Source organism: Cupressus sempervirens, chromosome 11 (genome assembly GCF_028749045.1).
Source record: "Cupressus sempervirens isolate cs-2001-9-10 chromosome 11, ASM2874904v1, whole genome shotgun sequence".
NCBI lineage: Eukaryota > Viridiplantae > Streptophyta > Pinopsida > Cupressales > Cupressaceae > Cupressus > Cupressus sempervirens.
The window spans coordinates 610,608,343-610,615,472 of NC_143128.1; the positions used below are offsets into that span (position 1 = coordinate 610,608,343).

General features: G+C 31.5%; 1 pseudogene; it reads right to left on the reverse strand.

The window, feature by feature from the left end:
• Positions 1-205: 205 nt before the first annotated feature.
• LOC149531161 (cysteine-rich receptor-like protein kinase 15) lies at positions 206-6,513 on the reverse strand (annotated as a pseudogene).
• Between the last annotated feature and the right edge of the window lie 617 nt (positions 6,514-7,130).

The following is a 7,130-nucleotide window of genomic DNA, read 5'->3' on the forward strand; positions in this document are numbered from 1 at the left end:
CATTTCTTTTCTAAAAAATTTATATAGAAATAAAAAATGTAATCATATTCATTATTTTAAAAATTAAGAATTAAGGTCAATTAATTATAAACGATAGTATTAAAAATAATACTTTATTATTTTCTCAATAAATAAAATAATAAGTAGAAAGAAATGATAATAATGGCACGAGAAAAGGCGTATATTCATGAAAAACATAAAGATCTATCATAAGTTAATTTAATATTTGTTGATTTATGGACGCCATAATAGAAAAATTATTGCAATTCAGTATCATAAGGATTTGTCTCGCATAGTTTGGTATTATCATTACACTAGAAAAAGTCACGAAATTATCTTGGGCCCAAATCGGTTATTGATGTATCATTGATAGATGTGTAAGCCAAATGAGCAATAGATAGAGTAGATGAGGTTGTGCTTGCAGATGTTGATGTTGATGCATGTCGTGGAACATTATCTTGTGTAATGCTGAGATAAGTAGGTTTTGTAGGATTTGGTAAGTTGGTGACAGAAGCATTGGAAAGCATTGCATATACATTTATCATTGGTGGGCGAAGCACTGGATTTGCTTGTGTACATAAAAGGCCCACATGAATGCATCTATCAATTTGTTCATCGGAGTAACAATTTAACATGGATTTATCAATTATCTCAATGATATTTCCTTCTTTGTAATATCTCCATACTTGCATAATAATCACATAAGAATTCACATATATAAAATAAACTATATTTTCCTAACTTAGGTTTACCTTACCCATTCCAAGAGACTTTGAAATTCCTCGGATAATCTACTATCATTGTTCTTTCTTCTGCAAATGATTTCTAAAATTACAACACCAAAACTGTATACATCAACTTTGATAGATGACGATTAAAAGCATACTCTGGTGCCATATAGGCCCTGCATAATTGAGAACAATTATTAAATTAACATGTTGTTGAAGGAGAAAAAAACTAATAAAAAATTATTTTTTTAAGATTGATTGTGTGACAGTTTTTGGTATCAATTTTTGAAATCTTACTTTATAATCTGTCATCAGCCCTAAGCAAAGGAAAATGATCTTCTTTATAGATATGTAGTATAATCTTGATGATAAGAATAGTCATACGATAGATCTCAAAAAAATTAAATGTTTATAGAAATTTGATAAACTTAACTAAACTATTATGTTTATGTAAAAAAATTTAAATTCTTACAATGTGCCTGCAACCATTGTATTGACATGAGTCTCCTCTGAATTAAACAACCTTGCTAGACCGAAATCTGAAATCTTTGGTTGCATTTTTTCGTCAAGCATAATATTGCTCGCTTTGATATCATAATGAATGATCTGCAATTGAGAATCTTGGTGTAAATAAAGAAGCCCACATGCTACACCAAGTATGATATTCAAACACTTTGGCCAGTCAAGTTCTTGGCTCCGCTGAGGGTCTATATCCATAACCCATAGTAAGTGACTCTTAAATCCATAACCCATAATAAGTGACTCTTAACTAAAAAAAAAATATTATATGATAAGTGTTTAGTATTTAGCAAAAATTGACTTACAAAATAGTATTTTGTCAAGGCTCTTGTTAGGCAAGAACTCGTAAACAAGCAAACATTCTGCTCCTTTTGCACAATATCCAAGCAGATTCACAAGATTACGATGTTGAATTTTTGCCACCAACTTAACCTCATTTAGAAATTGCTTCTTCCCTTGCGATGATTGTATGGATAGCCTCTTTACTGCTATTTGCTTTCCATTAGGCATGGTCCCCTGACATAAAAGAAAACACTTCAATATTGAACTTCTGTCACACTATAAACATTTAAGGAATGTAGAACTCTTATTTGAGAAAAATATGCTTTCAAATTTCTTATAATGGAGGAAAAAGATCATTGAGAAGAAACTAATGATGTTCAAGCTAAAGACAATGGTTTTGACGAAAGACTAAGTCTAAAAAGTAAGTCACTTCTGATTATTTAATACTTTATTTTAGGAATCAAAGTGTTATTTTATGATGTTTAAGTTTTCTAGTTAAAGACTACTAGTATATATAAATTGGTCTTCTTTAAATATCATACACCAAATATAAAATTAAATTAAAAGGTATGTTAACTTTGAATATTTAACAATTTTATCTTTAAATATAATGTTTATACATTCTAAAAACTTACATGTATTAATATTTAAAATAATACAAATGCCAAGTACCCACAAAAAGCTTTGCGCTCTGAAAAAGAAAAGACTCGCATCAATTGATCTTTGATCATTACATCAAAAAGTTATTTGTGTGTTCAATCCAAAATAATATAGATTCAATTGTGTGTTATTCTCTTGTGGGAGATAGTCAAGAATGTGATATTGCTATTAACTTCTGTGAAACTTTTTCTATTCAAGCAGTTAAAAGTAATGACTCGCCTAAATTTTATGGGTTGCCACCTGAAAGTCTGAGAAAACTATAAATAATTATTCGAGAAGCAATGATATTTTCCAAATATAATTGGAGATTATCCACAAGGGTTTACTCTCAAACAATATTAACAATGGCATTATTAAATGACTTACTAAGGACTAAGATAAAAACCTTGGTAACAAATTTAAAGCAAATTGGATTGCTCAATGATTCGTATAAGATTCAAGTAAAAATTTCTTTCTCAGAAACTTGTCGACAATATTTGAGCTGTTATGGACGGTATTTATACAGGATTCATTGAGTGTGGATGTATCTTAGAGAACTCATTACAAGTTGGAGACGCTAATGTACGGGAAAGAGTATTAGATTAAAAATTTTGGGTTACCCCTCGTTTAATTTAGATCAGTAATTTTGGGATGTTCCAGGGGCCTTAGATTCCCTCAAATGTATGTATTGGGGATTGAAGAAAGATTGTTTGAAGATATTGTGGCTCAAGTGAATACGAATGTTTCTTTAACTAACCACCCACTTTGATCTCTAGATATCTATTAGGCAAAGTTATAATCCAGCCCCTACAATCCTTATAATTAGATCTAATATAATAGAGCATGAATTCTACTGTGAGAGGGGTCACACAACATAACAAGGATAACTATTCAATTCGCTAATGCCCTAGCTCTTTTTGAACACTTTTGAAAGATAACATTGGAAATTTATTTAAAAACTTACTATGTTTTGCAAAGAAATCTAGTACTAAGCTCTCAACTACAAAATAATTTATGAGATCAGCTAGGAAAAATCTTCTCCAAAGTGGGTTAACAAATATAATTTTAAAAGTGTAGCCCCTAAAAAATAGGTTAGCAAATATACTAACTAAATTTCTACTTATCGATGAACACCAGGCCAGGGAACTCAAAATCACATTATAATGGTAGAGACTATCTATGACAAAAAAAACCTATTAAATAATCAATAGATCCACCAACTCTCCCGCAGAAAAGGATTATCAGAGTATAAGTTCCTCCCATTTCCCAAATGATTGGCTAGAAAATCAAAACAATTTATCTCTCTTTAGAATTGATTAAAAGTAACATATCTGAGTATATCTTTCGAGGATGAATTTTGTAAAACATCTGATTTAGAGTTGTATAATAGCTTATGGCTTTGGATTTGGAATAACTAGAATTTATGCTCTGTTCTTCCAAGATTCTTGGGTGGTCTCTATCATTATCTTCTATTTCTGATTAACTATTTTTTCCTTGTTTTATATTTAATTTAATCTTTGCAGTGGCTTTCCTCACTTTTATTTTCTTTGAAAAATAGAACCATCCAATAGTAGGTGGTGGATGGAGTGTTGATAAAGACTCTAGACAGAGTCTGAAATAAATACAGAGATATATAATATATTTAGTCTTACAGCAATGTTGAAAACCTCACATCTGCTCATGATCCACAATGATCAGGCATAGATCTAATGGTTAAATGCTTACATACTTACAAACTTTAAGAAACCTCTAGAAAATACCTGTCATAGGTGATTTATATTTTTCAAAAGCCTACATAAAATAAAGTTCTAGCTTTATGTGGTAAAAGTTATTTCATGTATGGAGAATATTCTAATACTCAGAGAGTAGCTAATACAGATTGGAATAAATATTTTTACAAATAAATGGAAAACAATGAGCCCACCTAATAATTTTTTATTATATGTTAAAACTCAAAGCTATGGACTCTATAAAAATCAAAAGACTTTAACTAAGGTTGGGCGGTTTCTCTGAGGTCTATTTTTTATTCTTTCTGATTGACTATGTGCCTCTTGTGTTATATTTAATATAATTTTCTACTGACTTTTCTGACATTTTTCTCAAAAAATAAATAAATCATGGACTAGATCATTATTGAAGTTTGTGAATAGCACACCCCAGATAATATTTGAACAAATATATAGAAATAATAAGAGTAGATATAATAACTTATATTTATATGTTAAAATTTTAGATTATAGACAAATTCTTAATAAAAATTAGAAGGAATTTTAATAAAATTAAATATTTGAACAAATTTATTTGAAACAATGACAGTGCAGAAAAGTATTTGTAATTATTTGAGAAAATCTAAAACTTAGTCTATGTGTATTCTCAAAATCAAAAGAATGAATAAAATTATTTCAGATTAGGATAACTATGAAAAACATTTGTACTTGGGAAAAATCTAAAACTGCATGCAAATTAGAAAAAAAGATAAAATATTATAGTTACATAAAATTTTTATTTATTTCTTTTTTTATCTATTTTATAATGTGGAGAACAGTTTACAGATCTCTCAAAGCCAAATCAATACACAATAATTATAAAATATTTGAATTATGTAACTTAACTATTAATTTATTCTTTTCTTTTTTTTCTTTGGAAAAATCTAAAGTTGTATAGAAATTTGTCATCAAAATCAAATTAAAAACAGACCTACACAAGAATTCTAGTTTTATGAATAAAGACCAACTACCAAAATTGAAACTTCCAAAAAAAAGAAACCAGTTCAACTCTTGATTATCATATTTTAATTGTTGTTAAAATAATGATCTTACCTTATATACAGAACCAAAGCCTCCCTCTCCAAGCTTGTTATCTTCATGGAAGTTGCAAGTTGCAGTCTTGATATTTTCCAAATTAAAGATTATCTCAGGCTCCTCGCCAATCTCTGAATCTAGTTCACCATCTAGATTCCCTGGATAAGAAGAAAACTAACAACTTTTAATAAATATCTCTGATCCAAATGCAATATAAGAAAGGGAAAATAACAAATTTTCATCTAAGTGGAAATGAAAATGATATGTTAGTCACAACAATTTGAAGATAACGAAGAGAAACATTGTTTATAAAAACGTATACAAAAAATTCAACCAAATATTCCTGCAAATGTACCTTTCCTTAAGATGGCTGGCTTCCATAATGCGCCGGGCTTGAGTTTTCTTTGGATTGCAAAGATGCATAACAGTAACATGACCAACAAGCCGCCTGAAATACACACGGCCATACCGAGATTATTTGATGAATTCTCTGCACAGAAGATAAATGTGAGCGGTCAGTACTCAAGGAAAATATAGGGAACGTTAAGTTCACAAAGCACAATATTAAACCCTAATCTGGTCATTTGATACTGGTCATTTAAAGGTTATCAAGAAACAATAAAAATGCACTAGAAACAGCAGCCATAACACTTCTCTACTAATTAAATATTAAAGTCACTTTCATTGTTGTAGAATTCGATAGATTGCGATAAAGAATGAAATTAACTTGTAAGATAATTGAGAAGCATATTACTAGTCGGCGGCGGTGACGATGGTGGAGAAAGCGGTTGAACGGGAGACGGTGGCGGTGGAGGGGCGGGATGAAAGAAGGAATACGTTTCGAAACGAGCAATGCAACTTCCGCACCAGCCAACTCCTCCCTGAAAAGGTCCATCGGCCCTGAACGTCGCATCCAACAGCTGACGAATTGCGTATTTCAAGCATGTATTGCAGTCGTCAACAGAAGTTAAATCCATCCAACACTGCAGCAGGCCGTTTATCGTATAAAATGTAGTGGTGGGTTTTGATCCAGAAGAGTATCGTGTTGGGGATTGGATAGCATTTTCAGATAGATTGCTGAAAAGCTCCTTAACGGCTGCCTTGAACTCCTCAGGCTCATCTGTAACCTTCGCTGTATTATAAGCAACTTGTGTATTGGTATCTAGTTCTCCGAAGAAGAAATAGTTCTCATAGCGTACGAAGCATTTGTCTAGCATAGATCTATCGCTGCGTACATTTTTACAAGCACTGGGCATGGAGCTGTTTGCTTCTTGTGAACAGCTGAGGCATTCTTCCGCAGTTGCGTCTCCCCTACATTGGAGGAGACCATAAACTGTGTCTGGACTTTGGCCATAGGATAAGGTATTGAAACCATTTGAAGATGATGTATTGTCCACAAGATTATCAAAAACTATTTCAAGATTATTCTGGAATTCAGTGCTTGCGTTATTCTTGCTGCAGTTCTGCGCTGCACTGCAAAAAATATATGATAACAGAACAACACAGACCAACTTTGGATACTTCTCATTATAGACGATCTGCATTTTGTCTCCCCCTTAACAATTCTTTCACAAACAGGGCTATTTAATTTAATGTGAATGCGATAAGTAGTTGATTCATTCAATTTTTAAGAATGGGGGAGATGCATTTGCCTGTTCAACCACGCAAAAATTAGTTATCTTTATGTACATTTCGAAAAGCTAAATTAATTATGACCACAAAAAATTATTTTAGTCAAGCTTTGAAATGTCTCTATAGAGAAAAGCTGCAAGCGGGGCGTTGAAAAGTTGTTCAGTTAAGAAGTATGCCTGCACTGCATTGAAGGATATGTATTGAAATTATGACCTTAAAAAATGCCGTGATCACACCTGACGGATGTAAAACAGGTCTTCATTCATAGTTTAGCGACCGTTAAACAGGAGTTTCAGAAGAAATGTAGGCTCTGATTTAAGCATTCTTGCCACGCCGAAATCTAATGTCTTTGGTTCCAGGTTAGGATTAACAAAAATATTAATTTCTTTACAACGTTCCAACTAATGAATGGTAGTTGAGAATTCTCATTTTGAGATATTCCCATGGACGTGGTAATTGAGGTCTTTATATTCAACCTTTTCAAAATTTTAATATGAAATGGTAATTTATTTTCATTTTGGTATCTAGG